The sequence below is a fragment of the Trachypithecus francoisi genome, unplaced genomic scaffold (assembly GCF_009764315.1).
Source record: "Trachypithecus francoisi isolate TF-2019V2 unplaced genomic scaffold, Tfra_2.0 Lachesis_group5, whole genome shotgun sequence".
Classification (NCBI taxonomy): domain Eukaryota; kingdom Metazoa; phylum Chordata; class Mammalia; order Primates; family Cercopithecidae; genus Trachypithecus; species Trachypithecus francoisi.
This window is the reverse complement of record NW_022681470.1, coordinates 127,247,868-127,274,825: the sequence shown is the minus strand read 5'-3', so window position 1 is coordinate 127,274,825 and position 26,958 is coordinate 127,247,868. Positions and strand designations below refer to the sequence as shown.

General features: G+C 40.8%; 1 pseudogene; it reads left to right on the top strand.

The window, feature by feature from the left end:
• The window catches only part of LOC117074170, a 54,031-nt pseudogene that overhangs the window by 7,933 nt on the left and 19,140 nt on the right, over positions 1-26,958 (top strand).

Sequence of the window (26,958 nt, the reverse complement as noted above, 5' to 3'; positions counted from 1 at the left end):
TGGAGACCTTCTCTCTCATGGGCTAGTGAGAGAGGGTCTCAGGGGAATTCCACAGGGGAAAGCCTTCTGCTTTAGGCAGTTCCACTGGTAATCAGGGCAAGGCCCAGGAGACAGCAGGCCTGATGGGGCAGTTTAGGCCAGTTGTTCGAGGCCTTAGTAATGATTATAAGCTAGCACTTCCCATGTGGTAAGGTCTTACATAGATTATCTTATTTACTCTTCACAGTTGCCTATAAGGAAGATATTATAATCTCCATTGCTCTAATGAGGAAACTGAGACTTAAAGAGACTAATTAGTTTGAATGAGGTCACCCAGCTAGTAAGTGGCAAAACCAGGGATCTGAACTCATGTCAGATTTGACTCAAAAAACCCACATCTTTATCCTCTATGTCTACTGCTTCCCACTGTACACAGATCAAGTTTTTCTTCCCATTGGGGTGTTTTTCATTTGGGTGAGTCATTTTTGAGCTCTTGTCACCATGGAAAATCATAAAGTCTTGACTCTGAGTCTGCAAGAAGATATTTTCTTGTTTTCATTCAGGTATGTAGAACACAGGCCAAGTGGTTCAGCGCAAATCTCTAGAACAAGGCGGGGTGGGGCAGGCAGTGGGGTTTAGGGCCAAACTCCCAAGTAGTCATAAGCAGTGTTCTTTTACTAGGTGTCTGTTCCTTTTGCCTAGATTCTTTGGAACTCTGTCAGTGATGGGCAGCTGGTCAAAGATTTGAGGTTTCACAGTTCCAGTCATCTCTGTGACCTGTATCCATTTTAGAAATACAATTAATGAATGTAACTCATCCAACAGAGACTAGGAAAAGCATAGAATTTTTGTTCTAGTATTAATTTGACCAAAGATTGTACATGTTATAGTGGATCAAGTAATGTCCCCCTAAAATGCATGTCTACCCAGAACTTTAGGATATGATCTCATTTGGAAATAGGGTCTTTGCAGATGTAATTAGTTCTAATGAGGTCATAGTGGATTAGGGTGGGACTTAATCCAATGACTGTTGTCCGTACAAGAAGAGAAAACAGAGACACAGGGGGAAGATAGCTGTATAAAGAAAGAGGTAGAAATGGGAGCAATGTACCTGTAAGCCGAGGAAAACCAAGGATTGCTGGCAACCATCGGAAGCTAGAAAGAGGCAAGGAAGGATTCATCTCTAGGGACTACAGAGGGAGCATGGGCCTGCCTTGCCTCCAGAACTGTGAGAGAATCCATTTCTGTTGTTTTAAGTGATGCAAGTTTGTGGTAGTTTGTTAAAGTAGCCACAGGAAACTAATACACATGATAAAGAAAAAAAATTAAATACTAAAATGCCCTTTCAAGATGAAATAGAAATCTGTGTTGGAAGTCTAAATTTGAAAGCTCTCAAGTCATAAGTTCAGAAAGCATTTTCTGACTCACTGTTGACTGAAGAATAAACTTTCCAGAGAGGAAAAGTGTTCTCCCTGCATAATGCAAAAGTCTCTATGGAGTTTCTGTAGAGGACTAGAGGCATTCCATGTGTTGATTCAAAATGGCTTAGTTCTGGTCTAATCCTGAGTAAGACTTGCTTGTGTTTAGTAAGTCCATCTACCAATATCTACCACCACTTGCCATGTCATCACAAACCTAAAATCTGTTATGCCTGGGGCGAGCTGTGGACATTCAAGTGTGCATTATATGGTAGCCTTTTCCCATTCTCTGCCATGTTTGCCCTGTCTATCTGAGTGGTTTCTGACTCAGTTTCCCTTTTGAGACTATGGTTCTGACAACCAAACCAGCTTTCATTTCTCTAAAGACAGATCCCTTCCTTACTCTTACCCCTGGAGGGGCCCTGCCTCAAATCTGATGGACTCTCTGCATTGGAGAGGGATTTCTTACACTTTCAATTTTGGAATGCCCATAGCAACTCTGAAGAAAGCTGGTCACAAGCTCCTATATCCCAACCTCAGCTGATTCAACCAAATTTGGGTGTCTGGTCCAAGAGCAGCTCATCTGTAGGCCTGTCAGTGTTCTATGGAGTAACCTGGCAAGGAAGCTTTACTTCATGAAGGAAAGAATAGTCAATAGCATCAATAGGACCTTCTGTCTCGGAAGTTTAAATAGAATGCTTTGTTGGGGTATGGGGGCCCAGCTGTTGGTAGTAGGTAGAGAGATTGGAAAGACACACAGAAAAAGAAATCATGTGGTAGCACGTGCCATTAGTGAGCTGAGGCCATGAGACAAAAATGAAGGAAGTTGGCTGGTAGTGGCAGGAATAGTAAAACAGAGACAAGAACAGCTGCATCATCATAAAAGTGGCAGAGCATTAGGGCAGCTGATGCTGGTGTCTGAGGGCCACAGGATAACTCAAACTGCATTGCGTTCTAAAGCAGCTTCTATCTTGTAAATGATGTTCTGGTCTCTGTGAGGCATAGCTGTGCAGCTGTTGAGTGCTTCCTGACTTCCTTACATCCTCCTGCAATGCCAGCTTCCTAGTTCTGCACCCACATTAACTAAGGTAAATGCATCTCTGTTCTTGAAACATTGAAAAACCAGGCCATGAAACCACCATCTGCCGCTACCGAATTCCATCCGATTGGACTTCCTGGAAACAATCCAGAGATTCTGAATGTACACTCTCCTCTTAGACATTAAAACTTGGAAAGTCCCTTACTATTGCTTGGCCAGACCTTCTTACCTCAGCTCTGTTGCTTCCCCTTTTCCAGTTTGCCTGCTGCAGAAGCTCAGACATGCTTTATAAATCAAGACACATAGGTTATTATAACACTGATCTCATTTAATGTAATTTTGTCTCCATAATTAAACATAATGAAGTAATAAGCACTTATTTGTGTTTACTATAACAAGTTTGGGTCTCATTTGGCTTTACTATGTTATGCGTGCAGGTCAAGTATAGCTACATCTCAAAAAATTAAGAAGATTTTGTAGTTTAGAAGTAAGGTTAAGATTTGGGGTCTTGACATGATCCTATGCCTAGAAAACCCCATAGTCTTGACCTGAAAGCTCCTTAAGCTGATAAACAATTTCAGCAGTCTCAGGATACAAAACCAACATACAAAAATTACTAGCATTTCTATTTGCCAACAACAGTCAAGCTGAGAACCAAATCAGGAATGCAATTCCATTCACAATTGCCACAAAAATAATAAAATACCTAAGAATACAGCTAACAAGGGCGGTGAAAGATCTCTATACGGACAGCTACACAACATTGCTCAAAGCAATCAGAGATGACACAAACAAATGGAAAAACATCCCATGCTCATGGATAAGAAGAATCAAAATAATTTAATAGGGCATATTGCCTAAAGCAATTTATAGATTCAATTCTATTCTTACCAAACTACCAATGATGTTCTTCACAGAACTAGAAAAAAACTATTTTAGACTTCATATGGAACCATAAAAAGAGCCTTAATAAGCAAGGCAATCCTAAGCAAAAACAAGAATGCTGGAGGCATCACACTAGCCAACTTCAAACTATACTACAGGGTTACAGTAACCAAAACAGCATGGAACGGGTACAAAAACAGACACATAGACCAATGGAATAAAACCGATTGCTGAGGAAAAAGGCTACACACCTATAACCATCTGATTTTTGACAAAGCAAGCTGACAAAAACAAGCAATGAAGAAAGGACTGCCTAGTGAATAAATGATTCTGGGATAACTGGCTAGCCATATGCAGAAGATTGAAACTGGACCCCTTCTTTATACCATATATAAAAATCAACTAAGGATGGATTAAAGACTTAAATGTAAAACCCAAAACTATGAAAACCCTGGAAGACAATGTAGGCAATACCATTCTAGATATAGGAAAGGGAAAAGATTTCATGATGAAGGTGACAAAAGCTATTGCAACAAAAGCAAAACTTGACAAATGGAAATTAAACTAAAGAGCTTCTATACAGCAAAACAAACTATCAATAGAGTAAACAGATAACCTACAGAATGGAAGAAAATGTTTGCAAACTATGCATCTGACAAAGGTCTGATATCCAGGATCTATATGGAACTTAAGCACATTTACAACAAAAAAACCAACAACCCACTTAAAAAGTGGGCAAAGAACATGAACAGACATTTCAGAAGAAGTCATACATGCAAGCCAATAAGTATATGAAAAAAAGCTTAACATCACTGATCACTAGAGAAATGCAAATCAAAACCACAATGAGATACCATCTCATACCAGTCAGAATGGCTATTACAAAAAAGTCAAAAAAACGACAGTTGCTGGCAAGGTTGTGGAGAAAAAGGGACACTTACACATTGTTCAGCCATTTTGGAAAACAATTCTGTAAGATCTAAAAACAGAACTACCATTCAACCCAGCAATTCCATTACTGGGTATACACCCAAAGGAATATAAATCGTTTTACCATAAAGACACATGCACACATATACTCGTGTGCAGCACTAGTCACAGTAGCAAAGACATGGAATCAATCTAAATGCCCATCAATGGTAATCTGGATAAAGAAAATGTGGTACATATACACCAAGAATACTATGCAGCCATAAAAAAAGAACAAGATCATGTCCTTTGCAGGAACATGGATGGAGCTGAAGGCCATTATCCTTAGCAAAGTAACATAGGAACAGAAAATCAAATCCTGCATATTCTCAATTATAAGTGGGAGCTAAATGATGAGAATACATGGACACACAGAGGAAAGCAACAGACCCAGGGGCCTATTGGAGGATGGAGGTTGAGAAAAGGGAGAAGATCAGGAAAAATAAATAGGTAATAGGCTTAATACCTGGATGACGAAATATCTGTAAACAAACCGCTGTGACACAGATTTACCTATATAACAAACCTGCACATGTACTCCTGAACTTAAAAGTAAAAAAAAAAGGTTTGGGGTCTTGTGCATCTGGTTTTTATCTGCAATCAGAAAATGCAGTACTCTAACAACGTTAGACATCATGCAGACCATGTACTCATGCATAATTATGAAATACCAAATGAGGCAGCAGAGCCCTTCAGTGTAATAAATTACATTCCCTTCCCTATTTCCCCTTGGGTTTTACATAATATGTTTATGTTTTCTGCTTATAATAATACGATTCATTTTAGAAAATTGGTTAGAATTCTAAAATAATATATAATATCACTATCCGTGATAGTGACTATTAATACCTTGATATTTTTCCTTTCAGTCAATGGTTTCTCCTGTGTGAATATACGTAAATCTTTCACAAAATTGAAATTATTCCATATATGCCACTGTGTACTTTGGTTTGTTCTGTCATTTTTCACTTAGCATTTTATAATATAAACATTTTCCCATGCCATTCAAGAGCATGATTTAACGTGGCCACATAATAGTTCATTTTGTAAAAGTTCCTTACTTTAGCCAGTTAAAAGTTCTCTATCATTGAGTGCTTGTATAGTTCCCAATGTTCTTTGAGTAGAAATAAGACAGTGGTGAGCATCCTTAAAATAAAGCTGAGCTTGCATCAATCCTATTTCCCTAGTTGAGATCCCTAGAAGTGTAAGTTTTGGGTCAAAGCCTGGGTATATTTTTATAACTCTTCGTACGTAATGCCAAATTGATCTCCAGAAAGAACAAACTTATTCACAATCTTGGCAGTAGCATATTGGCAGTAGCTGTAGTGAGATGGCAGTAGAACGGCCATCTGACTACAGCAGCCCTTGATTTCTTCCATGATTTAGCACAATTCTCATTGAGGCTCAGGAGTTCTTTGGTTCCTCTCTGAGTCTTTCTGCATTAGATTCTGTGTTAATTCTCATCTCATCTCCATTATTCTTGGTTGGTGCTCAACCATCTAAAGCCTGCACCTTCCATCCCAAGACTGAGAAGACTCTATTTGGGAAGAACATCAACAGCCCTCCCCTACTAGTCAGTTGGGGTCTGGAAATGGTCTTTGGCTCACAGGCCGAAACCTAAGACACAGCTGCTTCGGTGTGTTCGGGCAGTGGTTCTCCCTAATGCCCCCGGATGCCCATTCATGGCAGCCTTCCACTTGCTTCTTTTGGGCTCTTGAGTTCCCACAGGGGACTTCCATCCTATATTCTGCCATCAAGCTGATATCTGCTTTCTCTGCATCATCTCGGCCTGCCTTATTACCTGGGGCTGGGTCACCTGCTCATCTCTTGCTCTTCTCCACCTCCTACTAGATAGACTTCCCTGGATGATTTAGCTTTGCATGTCACAATCCTCCATCTCACCCCATCCCCGGTCTTTGCCAAGGCCACTGAGGCCATTCCCTTATGCTGCTCTCCTGTATTAGTTGTTGCTTTGACTTTGACATCTGTGAAATGGGGCTATATTTTCTATGCATTTGCTTAATCTTGATCTCTTATTGCCACCCCCTCCTTTAGGTAGTCACTTCTGCCCTAGCTTTGCCCCTGACTCTGGTGACTCCCCTTCACTTTGGCGCAAGGCTTTACTATTCCCAGCATGCCCTGGCCTGTATGTTACAAGCCCAGTGAGAAACTGATACTTCAAGACTTTGCTTCAGAATACAAAAGGAGTGTATTAATTATGCATAGAAGGGCCATGGCAGTTTGCCAGTTACATCTTAACGAACTCTATGCCACCCCCCAGACACCCCAGCCCTCCCCTGCTTCTGTTAGGTCCTTCCTGACTCACTTCGTTGAAGCTCCATCTCTGGCTTCAGAATCTTGACTTGCCTTCTGACCTCTGGCCCACCATATGATATCTCAGTGCCCAGTTTGGCTCCCCTTCTGCCTTGGCATTGCTGACCGGATCTGGCTTCCCTGTGAGCTGAATCTATAAGCTGCCCTGGCAGGCATGACCTCGCATTCCTGATGGGCTTCCTTCCTCCTTGGCTCTGGTCCTGCTCCAGAAGCTATGTGGATAGGATATTTTAACCCCTCCAATTTCAGTTTTCTCCTGAGGACATGGGGCCTAACACGTGAGTATGGGCAGTCCAGTCTCAGACCGTCCTTTTTCCAGCAAATCCTTTTCAGGGACATGCCTTGGGAAGGAAGGTGGATAATAGGGGCAGCCACTCAGAACTGAAGAAACTCTAAGAAATAAACCAGCAATCATTGCCTGGAATGCCCTGATCATCCCTCTATAGTGTGTTCTTACCCAGTTCTATGTTACCAACTTTGAAAAGCTACCAAGGTGCTTTTATCTATCAGTTGCGGGGGTCTCCCACCTTGCTACTGCTTCTGCTCCCCAGACTCCAGTGACTTTTTCCTTAGACCTATTGCTGAATGTCTGAATCACCCTGCTTCAAGGGTGGGGGTGGCTGGTCACCTTAGTGGGTTCTGCAAGGTGAGTGGCTGTGGGGCTATTTCACCAGAGGGAATGGGGGAGCACCAAAATCAAGAGGGTGAGGAAATGTTTCTTGGTTCATGGGAGCCAAAGTCCAAAAATCTATGAGCATCTGGTGCCCCTCCACTCTAGCAGCTGCTATAGACTTGGCATAGAACAAGCATGTGAATGCAGGGAGACTAGGAAGAAACATTGCTTTTGTTTCTGGCCTATTGTATGAGCCAGCAGGGCAAGGCACATGGTGGTGTTCTTTCTGGTCAAGCTGCATTTGATTAAAGGAAACCAAAACCTACTTAGGGTTCAGGCGACTGCAATAAGAGGAAGAGCTGGCCCTTCTCTAGCAACGCTAGCAGGAAAATAGAAAATGACAGGCAAATGGACTGTCATGTCCAGAGCAGTGAGTCAGCCAGGCTCAAAAGCCAGGCATTGAATGAACACTGGTCACTGTCATTCTCTTCCTTCTATGGCATGCTTATTCCTTGGTTTCCTCCTGATTACAAAAAGACTAGGAACTCCTGGGGCCCATGCTAGTCCAGAAACTCCTCTCAACAAATGAATATTCTCTCACCTCCAAATCGTGTTGGGGAGTTATCAGAGCTTTGAATGGAGTTCTGAGTCTCCCTTCCTGATAGACAGGGACTAACTTTTCCTGAATAGTGTACTCACTGTGCTAACTGAAGAGCTAACTCCTTACCTCTTCCATCCCTTCTCTCCTTCCCCCTTCATGAACTGAGCCCCTTCAAACGATGGCCTTTGCTTCTTTTTACCTGCATTATTTTGGGGTTCAGGGAGCAGAACACAGAGAGAGGCTGGGAGAACCAACTCATTCCCATAACTCTGGTTCTAAAGAAAACCGTTCAGGTGGAGTACCTATTAATCCATCCTTATTAAATTCATAGTAACTTACCTCTTAGTATTCGTAGCCTCTCTAGCACTGAAGTTTTCCATCCTAAGTGCCTTGAATCAAACTTTCTGATTGCCCTCACGTTCCAGAGACACATACACAAATCAACTATTTGTGAAAACCAATCATCTCCCAGAGGAAGCACACCCATTGGCATTCTTAAAGCTTTACAACATTGGACATCTTACATGTGAGGAAACCAAGACTCCATGAGGTGAAGTGACTTACTTGCTCAAGGTCACATGAGTTAGAGCCAGGACAAGAAGTCAGATCTGCCCTCAATCCAGGGATCTTTCTGTTATGCTATCATGCCTTCCTCAGGATTTTGCTCATCTTTGGCTTATGCAACTCTATATCTTAAGTTGAAATTGCTCCCATAGCTTAGAAATAGGACCATTACCTCATTAGCATTTTCCTTCTGCCTTTCTACATAGGAGTCTCAAAACACTATGGACTGTTAAAGTAGAAAACTGGGGCCTCATGGAGCCATCTTAGATCTTCAACAGGTATGTTAGTAATCCCCAATTCTGGAAAGTCATTGCTGGTGTGTTCTCAATTAAGATGTGGTCTACAGTTTTGGTTTCCAAAGGCTACAGTGTCACAAGTCTTGCATATGGATTGTGGCCATGAATATACTTGAGTGACCTATGTTAAGTACTGGGATCAGGTGAAAGTGCAATGTGATTGTCAAATCCTATTTTCATTTTTCTTTCTCTCAGTTTTCTCATTCATCAAATGAGTATTATTTGAGATCACTGTATGAAATAATCCAGGAAAAAGGCTTAACACTGAGCATATCTAATAGCCAATGCCTTCCAAATAACAGTTGTGAGTGAAAATTTAACTCACCTATGTTTAATCTTCCATTGTATACATGAATGTAGCAATAAAACATTGTGGAGAGGTAGCATAACATAAATAATGAAATAGTGGACTCCAGTGCCAAACAAATCTGGAATCATATCCTGACCTGATCACTTGCTAACTGTGTGATCATGAGTAAATTATATAACCTTTCCAAGACTCAGTTTTCTCATTCATAAAATGAGTATTACTTGAGATCACTATATGAAATAATCCAGGAAAAAGGCTTAACACTGAGCATATCTAATAGCCAATGCCTCCCAAATAATAGTTGTATTATTGCATTCCTTTGAACTACCTCAGTCTTCACTACATAGTAAGAGACCTTGGATGCTCAAGCTGCTAGATGAAATAACTACATTTTTTGGCATATGGGTGGTGCTAATATTTATTCTATTACTTTTTTCCCCTTTCTGTAGCTCTCTTCATTATTTTCATACGGTAAACATAAACTTCTTCAGATAAACAAAAAAAAGAACTAGTAAATTTCATTATAGTTCTATGTAATACATGTATTTTTAAAATTAAGTGTGTCTGTCTTAATTCAGATATTCATTTTGAATATAGCTGTTGAAACTCTTAGTTTAATTTAAATATTTGTATTACATGGCAAGACCCATATACAATATTCAATACATGGTGTTCAAAATATCCACTTTACTAAGTCCCTTCTCTTCTTTAAGTTTTTGCTCAAATCTTACCTTCTTAACGAAGCTTAATTGATCATCCTATTCTGCAAACTTCTACCTTCTCCTACACCTACCGCTCCCCGATTCCAGGAACTTTCACCCTCCCCTACTCCTGCCACATCCCCCCAGCACACACACACATTGGCATCCCTGAACCCACTTTATTCTGCTCAATTTTTTTTCCACACTACTTATCACTGTCTAATATACTGCATAATTTTTATTGTTTATTGTATTTTTCCACATGGGTAAGGGTTTTTGCCCCTCTCTATTTCTCTCTCATTAATACTTTCAAGTGCCTAGAGTATTGCCAGGGACATAGTAAGAGTTCAGTAAGTACAATAAGTATTGGTTGAATGGTTTTTTAATGAATATACTGGCATATTTATTAAAATAGATCTTCTTAAATTATCAAATAACTATCTTCTTCTTCTTCTTTTTAGAAACAGGGTCTTGCTCTGTCATCCAGGCTGATCATAGCGCACTGTAACCTTGAACTTCTGGGCTCAAGAAGAGATATATATATATATACACACACACACACACACACGTTATATATGATATATATATATAGAGAGACAAATCCCTGAGCCATTAACTTCTATTTGTCTTCCTGCTAAGCCTAACTAAACTTTAGTAATGACTATTTGTGTATGCATGTATATATATATATACACACACATATACATATATAATATGCATATAAAGGCATATCCATATACATATGTAAGAAGGTTATATTTTTTAATGGTGCAATAACTTTTAAATCTCTCAAACTGTATAGTATTTTTTTCCTCTTTTCTATTTTGAGGGAAAGTTTATTCCTAAAGAAACAGCTATTTCATCACATATCCCACAGAGTAATGAGTGACCTAGGATTTCTCCGTTTTTACCTAAATTAAACTTGTTAGTTGCTGCTTATCCCTGACTGGATTCATTTGATTGATTGATTTGTGAGCATTCATGTAATTAACCTATTCACATACCATTATTTGTCAGGCATTGTGCTAGGTTCTGTTTAGGTATGATGAAAGAACAAAGTTCCTTCCTTTAAAGAATATAATCTAGGGGCCGGGCGCGGTGGCTCAAGCCTGTAATCCCAGCACTTGGGAGGCCGAGACGGGTGGATCACGAGGTCAGGAGATCGAGACCATCCTGGCTAACATGGTGAAACCCCGTCTCTACTAAAAATACAAAAAAAACTAGCCGGCGAGGTGGCAGGCGCCTGTAGTCCCAGCTACTAGGGAGGCTGAGGCAGGAGAATGGCGTAAACCCAGGAGGCGGAAGCTTGCAGTGAGCTGAGATCGGCCACTGCACTCCAGTCCGGGCGACAGAGCGAGACTCCGCCTCAAAAAAAAAAAAAAAAAAAAAAAAAAAAAAAAAAGAATATAATCTAGGGGAAGTAATAGACAAGTTTAAACCACAATTATAATGCAGTGTAAGTGCCTCATTATAGCTGACAACAGGATGCTAAAGGAACACAAGCAGTTAGGAGATACTGATAGTCTGTAGGTAATCAAGACCACTGCCAAGTTCACCCTGAGACAGTCAGGTTTTCAGGATAGGACCAGCCATTTTGTCTGCTCTGAGATGGGACCAGCCATTTTGTCTGCTCTGAGATGAGACCAGCCATTTTGTCTGCTCTGAGATAGTAATTACTTGCGGTCAGAAACAGAAGGAGCAAAATATATTATTATTATTACTACTAATATATTTGTAATAACAATTATATTATTGTAAGGAAAAGGCAGTTTACAGAATAAGAAATTCAATCTTACTCATAATTGAAGTAATGCAAATTAAAATAATAATGCAATAGATTCATTCAATTATTGAGCACCTACTGTGTGCCAGGCATTGTTAAAGGTGCTGGGGGTATAGTAGGGACTAAAGCTGACAAAATCATGATTCTCAAAGAGCTGGTATTCTAGTTGGGGAGACATAAAATAAACAAATGAATAAATAATAGGTAAGTGCATGAGCTTATAATTAGAGTCCTGATTGAAGCTGCATTTACTGGGGGGTCCACTGGGCCCATGAATCCAGATAGGGGTCATTTTCATAGTCCCCAGTTATAAAATTGAGATCAACATACCTGAAAATTGGAGAAAATCAATGGGATGGACAACAATATTACAGTTTTGCTCCAGGCTATGTTAACTATCCTAATATTTGTCATAAAATATTCTGAAAAAGACAGCTGCACAATCCAGACTTCCCTCAAAATACTATGACATTGATAACTTCATGCTGATCAGGCGAAAAAACAAGAGGTAGTCAGCATGCTGGAGACTTTGGTCAGATACATGCACTCTGGAATGTGGTAAATAAACTCTATCAAGATTCAGGGATCTGACACTTCAATAAAGTTTTTGGGGTCCAGTGATCATAGGTGTCCTGGGATTGCCTCCAAAGCAAGAGATAGAGCACTGCATCTTACCTTCTCTACTCATGAGGAAGCACAGAGCCTGATGAGCCTTTTGGGTTCTGGAAGTCACACATTTCACACCTAGGAATATTGCACCACCCATATACCAGTGTCATAGAAGGCTGCCAGCTTTTACTGGGGTCCAGAGCAGAAAAAAATGCTCTGCAACAGATCCAATACAAGCAGCCCTACTGCTTGGGCCATAACTTCTGGCAGATCTATAGTGGTGGACATGTTGGTGCTGGGAAAGTGGAGTTGATGGTAAGTCCCAGGAGGAGAATCACAGTGAAGGCCCCTGAAGTTGCAGAGCATTGCTATGCCATCTGCAGTGAAACATTATGCACTTTTTAAGAAATAACTCTTGGTGCGTGTAACTGTGCCCTGGCAGACATAGAATGTGTGACCATGGGATACCAGGTACCCAAAACTACTCATTATGAGTTGGGTTATTTTGGTGCTGCCATATCATAAAGTCAGACATTCCCAGTGATAGTCCATTAAAACATGAAACTGGTACATCCAGTATCCAACCCAAGCAGCACCAGAAGGCCAAATAAACTTCATGAGCAGGTGGCCCAGGACCTCATGGCTACAGCTACACCAGCACCTCTCCCTCAGTTGGCACCTATGCCATGCAGGGATCCCTATATGATCAACTTAAACAGAAGGAAAAAGCCTAAGCTTAGGCTACGGACAGATGAGCTTGGCATGTGGGAGCAAGTAAAAAAATGGACAGCAGCTTCCTTACTGCTACCCTCAGAGATGAACTAGAAAGACAGCAAAGAAAGCAAATTTCCCCCATGGGCAGAGCTGCCATGCAGTGTACTTGAATATCCACTTTGCGAAGAAAAGAGAATGGCCCCAAATAGGAATATATATTAGTCATCTGTTGCTGCATTACAAGTTACTTTAAAATGTAGGGAGTTGAAATAACACAAAATTCACAGTTCCTGTGGGTTAGAAATCCAGGTGTTGCTTGGCTAGACCCCCCAACTCAGGGGCTTTCACAAGGCTGCAACCAAGATGCTGGCTGAGCTGGAGCCATCTCCAGGCTCAACTGAGGGAGAGGCTCTGCAACCAAGCTCTCTCATGTGATTGTTAACGGGATTCAGTGTCGCACATGATGTTAGACTGAGAGACTTGGTTCCTTGCTGTCTGTTTGGCCAGAGGCCTCCCTCAATTGCTTACCACATGGGTCTCTATAGGACAGTTTGCTATATGGCAGCTGGTTTCTATGACAGTGAGCAAGAGAATAAGAGAGGGCAAGCAAGATGGAACCAGAGCCATTTTGTAACTAATCTCAGAAGTGATGTCCCATTACCGTTGCTTTATTCTATTTGTTTTAAGTATGTCACTAAGTCCAGTCCACACTCAAGGGTAGGGGATTACATAAGGACACCAATACTAGTAAGAGAAGATTGTTAGGAGCCAGCTTAGAAACTGTGTACCACAAAACAGACTCATGGGCAATGACCAGTAAGAGCAGCTCGTTAGAACATTGGAATGGCCTACTGAACATGCAGCTCAAGTGCCAATTTGGTGGCAATATCCTACAGATGGAGTGTCATCCTTCAGGACACAGGACCTCTTTATGAGACTGAATCCCCTCTATTAAGAATATAAAAAGTGGAAGGAGCAGTAGTGTCACTCACCATTACTCCCGATGACTCACTCTGGTAATTTTGGACTCTGCAGGATTCGAAGTTCTGGTCCCCAAAGGAAGTACTCTCTTACTTCCTTTGAAGTAAGGGGACAGAGCAAAGAATTCCATTGAAGTACAAGGTATAGCTTCTAGCTGGACACTTTGGAACCTTTGTGTCCCGAGGCAAGTAGGCAAGAAGTGCCACCATTTTGGCAGGAGTAATTAATCCTGATCAGCAAGAGAAATGGAGCTGCTTTTAGACAATGGGGTCGGGGATGAGCCCGGGTTATCTACTTGGGGATCTCTTGATAATCCCTCACTCAACTGTAACTGTGAAAGAGCACAGACAGCAGTCTTGGTGTAGGAAGGCTATGAATGCCAAGGGCTCAGATCCCTCGGAGAAGAGAGTTAAGGTTAAACCACCAGGAGAGCCACCAACACCTGTTGAAGTAAAGGTTAAGGGTAAGGGAGACTTAGCCTGGATAGTAGAGGAAGAAGAGGGTGAGTGTCACTTTGGCTCTAAGACTAACTGCAGACACGTATGTTTATTGCGGCACTATTCACAATAGCAAAGACTTGGAATCAACCCAAATGTCCATCAGTGACAGACTGGATTAAAAAAATGTGGCACAAATATACCATGGAATACTATGCAGCCATAAAAAGGATGAGTTCGTGTCCTTTGTAGGGACATGGATGCAGCTGTAAACCATCATTCTCAGTAAACTATCTCAAGAACAGAAAACCAAACACTGCATGTTCTCACTCATAGGTGGGAAATGAACAATGAGATCACTTGGACACGGGAAGGGGAACATCACACACACCGGGCCTATTGTGGGGAGGGAGGAGTGGGGAGGGATGGCATTGGGAGTTGTACCTGATGTAAATGACGAGTTGATGGGTGCTGACGAGTTGATGGGTGCAGCACACCACCATGGCACATGTATACATATGTAACAAACCTGCACGTTGTGCAAAAGTACCCTAGAACTTAAAGTATAATTACAAAAAAAAAAAAAAGACTAACTGCAGAGATGGAATTATAGTTTGTCCCACTAACTTCCTTTTTCTAAGATTCTTTTCAGGAAGAGAGGACTATGGGAACCATGGTGGAGCTGCTCCTTGAACTTGTGTGGAGAAGGGAATCTGTGAGGTAAAGGCTAGACTGTGGTGACCATGAAAGTGTATTGCTCAGATCTCCCTTCTAGAGAACCAGGTGCAAGGAGGTAGGCAGCCAACAGCCTCCAGCTGCTGCATCTTTGAATACATCCAAGCATTCACTTCAAGGTCACAGTCTACCTAGGCTGGTCCAAGCCAATGATTGAAATGGGAAGTACTACAGCTGGGTCATTTATGCCTAACATGACATTCCTCTGATGAAGAATCTCAGCTCTGCAGCTCTCCACTGGCCTGGCTGAGACTTGTGGCGAGTTGCATTGCAGTCTGAGGTTCCTTCTTCACAATTCTCCTTCCCCTTCTCTCCTTCCATGGAGGTCAGACCTGCATCACAGTCTGAAGGCTCTTCCTACCTACACCTGTTTCCTTGCCCCTATATCCTTCATGGGCTTTGTCCCCAGTAAATCTCATGCGTGACTCATTCCTTTTTGGGGACTGCTTCTTGGAGGACACAAAATGACCCAGAGCAGAGTGACCTTATTTCTTGGAGTTGAAGGTAAAATTCCAGAAAAAAGTATCTTCAATGTAGATAGATTCTAACTCAACATGTAAATGTCCCAATTATACAAATCCAGACTGCAGTGTAACTTTTGGAGAATAGATTTATAAATTAATGAACACTGTAAATACCTGTTGCTATGGTCAGTTGGACACTGTGACCAAGCAGGTAACTCCTCAGATGAATATATGAGTGCTTGAAGGAGTGAAAGTAGGAGTTGCCTACTGCTGTTCATTCCTGTAAGACAGTCTTGATTAATGCCAAGACTTTGGAAATCCTGAATACTAAAGGGTAAACTGTAATTCCATTTTAAGCTCCATGATCAGAATGAGAAATAAGTAAATACAATATTAAATGAGTCAGAATGCTCTCCTCCTTTGCATGAGCTACTCTGCAGGACGTTTTCCTGATTAAAGGGCTTAAGCAATTTATTTTAACAAAAGTGATCAGTAAGCTTTCCAGCAATCAAAGTTGCAAGTTAAGTAAAAGATCCCTTGGAAATTCTTGGCTTGGTCTCTTATTTATCACTCAGAACTTTCTTGATACAAAAAACCATTTGATATTTTCAGTGTTTCCTCCCACACTACTCCACCCTCTGCATTTTTCAAAGAAACTTAATAGAACTGCTGTGGCTTTTTGGTTTCAGAGGCAATTGAAATAATATGTAAGATAGATACACAATTATGGGATAAATGTGTAAGAAGTCAAGTCCTACTTCTGTCTATTATGACTGAAGCTTGTGCAAAACAAACATCTCATATCACAGCATGTTTATTAAACATCTAAAAGATCTTGCCTTGGATTTTTTTTTTTATAGAACTAGAGAAGTTTTTAGTCTTTTTTTCTAAGAAACTGCACAGTTTAGTCGCCAAAACCTGATTGAACCCTAAGTTCTTTCAAATGTCAGTGCCTCCATTAAGGCTAGGGAATGCTCTGGCTTTATTTTGATTAAAAATTTGAAGAGCAGATGAGCAGTAGCATTAAAAAAAAAAGACAAGAAAGAATGTAGGCAAATTTTTTAAAGTTATAAAAATAACAGTTAATAGTTACTGAACACTATGGGCAGGTTTATAGAGATTATCCTATTTATTCCAAAAAAGAACACTGTAAGACAGGATGCCATTATTATCCCCACTATCCAAATAAGAAAACCAAGATTTAGAGAGGCTAAGCAATGTGCCCAATGTGTCACACAGTCAGGTCCACATGATTCTAGGGCAGGAGTTGGTAAACCCTTCTGTAAAAAACCAAATGTAATATTTTCAGCTGTGCAGGCCTTACAGTCTCTGGGTCTTCATTGCAACTACCAACTTTGTTGTCGTATTGTGATAGAAGCTATCAATGATAACATAAATGAATGAGCATGACTGTGTTCCAGTAAGGCTTAATTTACAAAAACAGGCCAGCTAGATTTGGTTAGTGGGCCTAATCACTGTGAATGTTTCTTGTTCTTAGGTGAGACTGTGTTTTAAATTGCAAAGCACATGAGTTGCTTTCAAAGTAAATGTATTTTAAATCCTACAGAGAAAATTCTAACCAAGTTGAATCTAACTAAGCTACAAAAGTTATTCATTCAGCAAATACCAGCTGAGTGTTTATTGCTGGGATGTTGGCAATATGGTGGTCACAGAGACCTTAATGGAGTCTAATGTGGAAAAAAAGACAAGTAACTAGAGAGTTATTGTTTCCATACACTGTGATAAATGCTATTTGATGGAGCAGGGATTGGGATACCAAGAAAACATAGCAAAAGGGCAACAAACCTGGCCTGGGCAATTAGGAAGCCTCTGGCAGAACAGGCCAATGGTCCTTTGCCAACTCTCTGCTCCCGCCACCCAGCTCCACTCTCCAGGAGCAAAGGTTATTTAAACAACAACAGCTGGAGCATGGCTTCAGCTAGCTGTCCAGTCTCCATGGGCTTCAAGCTCAGGCCCTTTGTAGTCTCATGAACCAGGGTCTGCCAATGTTACCTGGAGATCTCTTCAAAGAAATCACCAGTTTGTTTTGAAGGATCTTGGTTTCTCTAGCTTCGCCTTGAATCCTGACCCTCTCTAAGAGGCCATAGTGCTCAAACTCAGTTGTCATCTACTCACCCAAAGAGTGGCATTTAGAGCAAGTGGGTAAGCCTAGATTAGTCTACCAGGGCTTCTGAAACTTGGCTGTCTATGAACTACTTACTTGAATAGCATTCTAGAACTCTGAGCCTAGCGATTTAGAAAGTACTTGTTAAGTGGATGAGAAGCCAACTTTTAAACAAGCTCCACAAGTATGTCTGGTGTGCATGAACCATGTTTGGAAACTGCTGGCCGGAAGGATTTCTAAAGATGCATTTGACCTTTCCAGCCAACTGTTTATTGCCATGGCTACATTTACAAACATCTTACTAAGAAGGAAGGGAAAATTGAAATGGTTTTAGGGATGTTTACCATGATTTCTACCTTCCCATCACTACCATGTAAGGACAATGGTTTGTTTGATAGGCTGATGTGTGGGAGTAAACTTTGTTGCCCTAATATGTTGAAGAATGGTCAGGAGTTCCTCTTTGTTAGGTAACAGAACAAAAATGTGAATCTTGGATGGATGATGCCTGTACGCTTAATTCAGGCATGCTTTACACAGTAAAAGAGCAGTAGCTGTGTATAAATCGAGCCTAGCAAAACACAGGAGAATTCTTCATGCCTTCAGGTTCAGGACGGGTGCTGCTTGGCAATCTTCTTAGCCCCAACGTTGGTTTAAAATAGTGTCCAGTAGGGTTACTGAGTTCCAGTTGGCAAATGTCATAAGCAAAGGAAGGAAAAGGGTTAAAAAAGAAAGAAAGAAAGAAAAAGAAACATACGAGAGAGTGTGTTAGAAAGCAACGAGGAAGAAAAGGTATGTTGGAGTGGTAGAAAGTTTCCTATTTCCTGATTATGCTTTAAAAATTAGGTCAATTTTTGGGTTTGGGGTTTTTTGTTACTCCAAAGACCTAGAATTCTCAGCTTCTATCACAAATCAGGGCATTTGGGTAGAAACAGAGCTACAAGATTAGCAGGAGGGTTTTCAACCTTAAAAAAAAGTTTTGGGGCCGGGATGGGTGGCTCATGCCTGTAATCCTAACAGTTTGAGAGGGTGAGGTGGGCAGATTACTTGAGGCCAGGAGTTCGAGACCAGCCTGGCCAACATGGCAAAACCTGTCTCTACTAAAAAATACAAAAATTAGCTGGGTATGGTGGTGCATGCCTGTAATCTCAGCTACTTGGAAAGATGAGGCATGAGAATCATTTAAACCTGGGAGGCAGAGGTTGCAGTGAGCTGAGATCACACCTCTCCACTCTAACCTGAGTGACAGAGTGAGACTCTGTCTCAAAAAAAAAAAAAAGTTTTGGAAGCCATCTGGATATTAAGTTATCGCTTAACTTCAGAGCATAGGATAGGGGAGCATCTTGTTAGACTGCGGAGATATGAATAAGATGGTCTGATGGGGCACTCTCATAGAGATACCAAAGGATATTAAGCTATCATTGTTCACACATAGAGCTGGTTTTTAGATTTTTTTTTTTTTTTAAAGATAGAAGTATTAGAAAGTCCTGAGTCTCAAGCTGGGCGTGGTGGTTCATACCTATAATCACCTGCCTGTAATCACAGCACTTTGGGAGGCCGAGGCAGGCGGATCACTTTAGTCTAGGAGTTTGAGACCAGCCTGGGCAACATGGCAAAAGCCCATCTCTACAAAAAAATACAAAAATTAGCTGGGCATGGTGGCGTGTGTCTGTAGTCTCAGCTACTCAGGAGGCTGAGGTGGGAAGATCGCCTGAGCCCAGGAGTTTGAGGCTACAGTGAGCTATGATGTTGCCACTGCACTCCAGTCTGGGTGACAGAGCCAGATCCCGTCTCAAAAACAAAACAAAACAAAAAAAAGTCCTGTGTCCCAATTCTCTGTTCACTGTCGTTCCTATTACTAGCGTATTGGAAAAAGTTCTCATCCTGTATGTTCCTTAATTTCTTTTTTATACAACGTGTCACCCGGCTCCTGGGCATTGCAAAGGGCCGGCTTACTTTACCTAACAAATATGACTTAAGTGTCTTCGCACTCTCCAGCCTATGGGTGTAACTCCCCATGGCTATGACCCCCAGATTGTTACTGAGGCCTTTATGAATACTGCAAAGGAAAACAGGCCTGCTTCTAACCAGTTTCGACACAGCAGGAACTTTCCCAAATAGTACATTGGCTCTGGAGCAGAGTGCACTTTTTCATCTTACTTCGGAATGTATTTTTATTCTAACATTTGAATATGGATTCTCTAAAATGCTGGGAATTCAAATGGACTTTAAATAAAATAGTGTTGCCATTCTCGGAAGATCTTGTTCCTAGGAAATTGGAAAGCAGGCCAACTTCTCATTCTTAAAGATGAGTTAAATATGCAGAGGGAGGGAGTAATGTCACAAAGAAACTGAAAGGCAGATTTGTCATGGATTTGGATGATCAACATTTGGCTGTATTGAATGAGACAGTTCAGACCTTATTTTCCCTCAGATCATGCTCCCTTCCACATTACTGCTCAAGGTAAAAGCAAATGCCTATTTTTACCATTTTAAATATATTATAAAAAGTATATGTAAAGAGTATTTTAAATACATTATAAAAGTTATTTTTTGAAAGTACCAATTATTTTGTAGGTGGATCAGACTCACCATTAGTGTGGAAGAGAAAAAAAAATAGAGGATTATACTACCCAAGTCTGCCTGGGAATGAGGAAGACCATTCTATTTTAGCATACGAAGAAGTTAATATTTTAATTTTCCTCTTTCCCTTTCTCTGCAATTCCCTCCTCCTTCTCCATCAAGGTAAATTTTCCATGATGGGATTGGTCTGACACAGTGATGGGAGGAAAGAAAGGAAGAAGAATAGGCTAGTGATTTGCTTTTCCCTAAGTCTAAGATCTTTATTGGAGGGAGGCAGATTGGTGAGAGATAGTCTCCATCACTTTCTGATGGGTCCTCCAAGGTATAGCTACTGAAGGGAAAACAATTCAAGCCCTCAGAAGCAAAGGGGCTAAGTAGTTTTTGAAAAATAGACACATCTCAGTAGCTTTGGATTATCTGCACATTTTGTTGGTATACTGGCCAGTTAATAAAACCTTTCAAGCAGATTGGGTGCAGTGGCTCATGGTTGTAATTCCAGAGCTTTGGGAGGCCAAGGTTGGAGAAGTGCTTGAGGCCATGAGTTTGAGACCAGCCTGGGCAACATAACAAAACCCTATCTCTACAAAAATAACTATTTTAAAAAGCTAAGTGTGGTGGCACACAGTTGTAGTCCTAGCCACCCAGGAGGCTGAGGCATAGAGATAATTTCAGCCTAGGAGTTGGAGATTATAGTGGGCTATGATAATGGTGCTGCATTCCAACCTAGGCAACAGAACAAGACCCTTTCTCTAGAAAAAAAAATTATTATTAAATTTTAACTTTAAAAAACTCTTTCAAGAAATGTTTCTGCATACTGATAACATACCCAATTCTAATTCTACTACTTGCACAAAGCCATCAGACTGTTTGAGATTCATGAAATGAGATTCATTTAAACATGTTTTTTAGGGAGAAGGAAAGAATAACCCAGAGATACTCAGTGATTTTACCAAGGTTACACAGTTAGCACCTGGCATATCAAAGATTAAAATCTATAGCTAGTGCATATGTATGTGTGTGTGTTTCTCATCACATCTAGGGAAGAAATGTCTTGAGAGACATTCTGAGACTCATTAAAAAATTAACCTAATGGAGGTTGAAGTTGAGGATGTCTTAATTAGTTATTAAATTTATTAAACCAGACTCTCTGCTGAGGTCCCTCAGGATACATTCACATTAAAATATTTCAAGCCATATAAAATCCCGCTTTAATTACTAAGTATGCATGCCAGCCTGGAAAGATGGGTTTTGAACCTGGCTGTCAATAAATACAAGGAAATGCTTAACAGCTCCAAGCATTAGGGCTTCTCCCCTGGTATAACTCCTGTTCCTCCTTTGGTTTAGAGAAATGCACAAATGTGACTTCGGTGATCATTAGGAAAAGTACTTACATCTGATGCATAGGAGAATAACCTGGTATTGATCAATTTACACTTGTAAGGAATCAAAGTAGTGACTAACAACTTGTTATTAATCTGGCTAACATTCATCTAGGTGTCAGACCACAGTATCCTACTTTCTAGCTTCTTTGATCCTTTTGGCTAGATTCACTATAATACTTCTCATGGTTTCCTTTTGTCCATTAACACAGTGGTTCCCAACAAGCAGCTGTGAAGGTCCTCCAGATGGTTAATCTCCAACAGGATTAGTATTTCTATGCAGATTAGTGGACAGCTGCTTATAGTATGAAGCAATGCTTTACTTGCTGTGCGATTCCATGCTCCTTTGTCTGTGCTAGACCCTCTGCCTGGAATGCCCTGCCTCTCTTCTCTGACTTCTCTGACAAGCTTCTACTTCCAAGAGCAGATTTAAATGTCATCTCCTCTATGAGGTTTCTTTCTTCCTGACTCCCAAAAGATGGCACTAGGCTGGGCGCGGTGGCTCAAGCCTGTAATCCCAGCACTTTGGGAGGCCGAGACGGGCGGATCACGAGGTCAGGAGATCGAGACCATCCTGGCTAACAAGGTGAAACCCAGTCTCTAATAAGAAAATACAAAAAACTAGCCGGGCATGGTGGCGGGCGCCTGTAGTCCCAGCTACTCGCGAGACTGAGGCAGGAGAATGCCGTGAACCCGGGAGGCGGAGCTTGCAGTGAGCCGAGATCCGGCCACTGCACTCCAGCCCGGGCGACAGAGCGAGACTCCATCTCAAAAAAAAAAAAAAAAGATGGCACTAATTTCTCCTTCCAGTATGTTCCATTGCATTTAACACACAATTTCTGTTACAATGCTTTTCAGATCATATCAAAATCACTAATTTATCTTTTTACCTTTTCAAATGGAATGGAGCTCCATGAAGAAGTGACTGCATCTTTTCTTCTATGGCTAAAAGTGGCCTGAGTAGGCCTTTGGCCCATGTTGGTTGAATGCATACTGATGCTTCATTGTTCTGTGATTCACTAAATAAGTATATTCATAGACTCTCTTCTGTAGCCTAAATTTCTCTGTTTATCCTTGGGCCCCACCTCTACCCCCATTCCCACTCCAGTGCCCTGAGTAACGCCTTTAGGGGTATGACTTGAGTTTTCACTATACCTTGAGTTTTTTCCTCAAAGTCTTTCTATTCATTCTGTTGGGACTTTGATGAGCGTTGTTCTTTTGGTCCAAGGGTTTCCCTAATCTGGTTCCAACTTTTTTTTTTTTACAGCATCTTCCTGAAACAGCCTCCCTTCCTGCTAGTGCCTGCAAGTTGTTTGTTCTTTTATTTTTTTATTTCCCCAACTCCAGAGCAAAATATTTCTGTACTTGTTTTTTCCTGTGATAAAATATACATAACATAATATTTACATTTAACCACTTATAAGTGTACAATTCAGGGGAATTAAATTCTTTACTTCTTAATGGTGAATTCCATGAGTCTACCACACTCATGACAGCTAGCTTATATGCCTGTGGGAGAGATTAACAAGAGGACACAAGTGAGGTCCCTGGAAGCCTCCAACCTTTCCATATTCCTCTCCAGGTTCCTTAACAGTTCATTCACTTTGCAATTCAAGAGACTTTTCCGGTGGAAGGTTACCTGCAAAAGGCAGTGCCAGGTTGGGTGGGAGACACAATGCTGCAGACCATCTTCCTGTCCTCCAAGAGCTCCTCTTCAGCTGGAGAAGAAAGCCAGACCAAAAAACTAGTTATCAAACAAAATGCAACAAAAATAAATTAAAAATTTAAAAATCTACCAGAATGCACAAGTGCTAAGAGATGGAAGGAGGAGGAAAAATTAGGTCTAACTAGAAGAGATGGACAGATGAATAGAATTCCTAAAGGAGGAGAAGAGTGATCCTGGCAGAACACAGTAAAGAACAGTACCACATGTAGAAAGTGCACAATAATTTATTGAATGAAATAATGATTTATTGAATGAAATGAAATGCATGGCTGTATAAATGAATACATGGATGAGAGACAAAGTGTAGCAAAGGCCAGGAACGGTGAGTACAAAAGGGAAATTTGATGTCTGATGTGTAATAGCTGGCTGTGGTCCGGATTTATGGTGGAATGCCCAGAGCTTACCCTGGTTCTTTTCTGCAAATTACAACTCAATTCTCAAACTATTACATGGTTCACATAACTAAGAGGATAGGATGGAGTTGTCAAATGACCTCACAAATGGAATAATGGTGGGGTAAGCAGAGAAGACTGACATCCTCCTTTCCATTCTCCTGTGCCACCTCTACCATTAATCTTGAATTTCTAGGAATCACTTCCCAATGACGAATAATCACTTCCAGTGACACAGAACAATTTCAACCCTTTCAAGAGCTAATTATATCTCCACAAGTGACAACTGTGATTATTAGATATAGAAATGCTCATAATGTTGCTCTTTGAGACATAAAAAGCAGTGGAATATTTGCATCTTAAGGTATGTTGGTGTACACATGCAACTTAGTATCACACACACTCCTATAGACATATACCTGTATTCACACATATGCTTTGTAAAATACTCACATTGATACAGGTATATAGACATGTAAACTCCCTTTCTAAAACAAAGATTCATAATTTTCTAAGATTGCACTAAGTCTCTGTTTGCCAAACATGACAGTATGATAGGGAAGGAATTAAGGCCCTTGTGCTATCATAACTTGCTGGGCAAGCTCAAGGCAGGATGTGCGCTAGAGGCTTCTTTTGCTAGGAACAGCCCAGCACGTAAAGTTAACCCTGAGATCAACACCGTCAGTGAGATGAGTTACAGGACTTCATGGCACAGCATCACAGAAACTCAGGAGCATATCAAAGCATTCGTCACTCTGGTGGCAGGAAATAAGCTGAAAGAATTTAGAGAATTGCAATCACACATAATAGCGTTATCACTGGTGACTAGAATTTGAATTATGTGCACACAGACTTCTCCCCCAGTAGGTACTGCTTACAAGCACTTAAGGAAAACGGGGTTCTGGATAAAATCAATTAGAGAGCAGTTACACGAAGTTGGGCAAATGCTATAAAGTGTAAACAGTAGGACAGAGTGCAGCCAGGGTGGGTGAAATTCAATTCTGAGTAATAAGTGCAGTTTTGACAGCATTGCTGGGGAATATTTTTTTCCCTCGGGGATGTGATAGTTTAGGACTGTCATTATGATGGACATGCAATCACTGAGACTCCTGCATGGGACATTCTTTGTTTGCACTCCTCAGCATCTACCATAGCATGCTGTAGGTGTGATGGGGCAATGCAGAGGGGTAGTGGGGAGAGCTACAGTTCTGACCAGATCTCTCTAATTGCCAAAATAACTCAAACTATATAGGTTGAGCCCTTTTATCAAGGGCAGAGATCAAGGCAGCCCACAGCTGGAAATTCTCTCCATATTCCTTGAAGTTGGCAGACAATCAGAATCACCAAGGAACTTTTTTAAAAACATAGATTCCTGGGCCCTATCACCCAGAATCTGATCTTGTAAGTCTGGGCTGGAGCCCACAACCTCGTCTTTTTTCAAAGAAGTTCCGTGGTGGTTCTGTAATCCAATAGTTTGGGGACCACTGGTTTACGTGATAGTGCTTTATTTATTTATTTATTTATTTATTTATTTTTGAGATGAAGTCTCCCTCTGTCACCCAGGCCAGAGTGCAGTGATGCAATCTGGCTTACTGCAGCCTTGACCTCCTGGGCTCAAGTGATCCTCCCACCTCAGCCTCCCAGACAGCTAGGACTAAAGGTGCGTGTCACCAAGCCCAGCTAATGTTTGTATTTTTTGTAGAGAGAGGGTTTTGCCATGTTGCCCAAACTGGTCTCAAACTTCTGGCCTCAAGCAATTATCCTATCTAGGCCTCTGAAAGTGCTGGGATTACAGGCATGAGCCACAGCACATGGTCGAAGTGTATTTTTGCCAATGAGTAGTAAAAATGGAAGATAAGTAAAAAAGGAGGGAATGAGATTTGAGAGTCCCATAGTATCTGTCAGGGCCTCTAATCCTCTTCTCTTCTGCCTAAAGGTCCATGGCCCTGAGGTTTTCTTCTGGATGATGAGAGGGTAAGCCTGGCAGCTTAGAGAGTTATGGACTGCTTCATACTGCAGAAGAAGAACTAAGAATGGGCTATGCCTAAGCTGATTAAGATGATTCCCCTCTCTATGTGGTTTGTCTCCAGGCAAAAATGAGGACTTTAGATCTGAGTGAATCTAAATAACTCAAGTCTGCTTCAAATTAGTGTTTCTCCCTCTGTTAGTAACGAAGGATGTCTTTCCCTCCCACTCTCTCGACAGTCTTGGCCCTAGTATTTAGAGCTTTGTAGATAAATACCAAGTTATGAAGTTTAGTAAAGACACAGACCAATAGTCAGCAATCTTTTTTTAACCTTAAGGAAATAAAATATATAAAAGCATTATTCTAAACTGCCAACGCCAATTCAGTAAGATTTTTTATTGTTATTGAGTATATTTTAATGAGATTATAAACAAGGTGGCTCTCTGTTTTTGTAGCAAGTAGCCAGTCATTAGTTTGAATGGCCACCTGGGTACCATTGCTTTCTATCTTCTAAACACTGCACAATCATTAAGGATATTCTGCGTGAGATGACATTGCTGAGGGAAAACCTGGTTGCCACGCACACGTGGCTCACAGGGCTGCTGAGTGGTTTAGAGAAGTCTTGGAAGGTGCTACACACGTGACTCCCAAGCACCACTCCTGTCCCTCACTTCAAATGAGGTATACAATAGATTTCAAAGACTTATTTTAAAATGCCCCCAATTGCATAATTATTTTTTAGAAAGTCATATTTGATACCTCGAATGGTTACCAAATAGTTAAAAAAACTAGAATCGATTATCTCATGGAAAGAATGTTCAACTCTGCATCTAGAATTTCTTTTAGTCATTCTAGGGAGAGTAATGAAAAAGCAGGAAATTATTATTCCACTCAGTTTTCAGTGGATGAATCTGGAAGCAATATTACCAGGATCTGTGTAACTCTATATGTTAAGTCATACCATCATGCTCTTTGCTCTTGCATAATTTGGTAGAAAATGGTATGAAGTTTAACAAACAAATAAGGTGCATTTAAAAATAAATATTGCTAAAATGTAGCTATAAACTTAGAAAATCAGTGGATACTATAAAATTATAGCATAAAGTCCCAGTCTCATTTCCAAACATCCTTATTGGTATCCAGAAATTTTCTGGATGGTGAATAGAGCTAGTTTCTAGTGATGCAATAAAGTGTGAAAAATGGTCTTGTACTCAGTTGCTTAGTTGTTTGAAAAACAGATCTTGAACATGAAATAAATGAATAACAAGTCACAGAATTTTCACCCAATATATTTCTTCATAGGTTATGTTGATTCTGGCAAAAAGTTGAAAGGTAGAAATGGGAAAAAAACCTCAAGC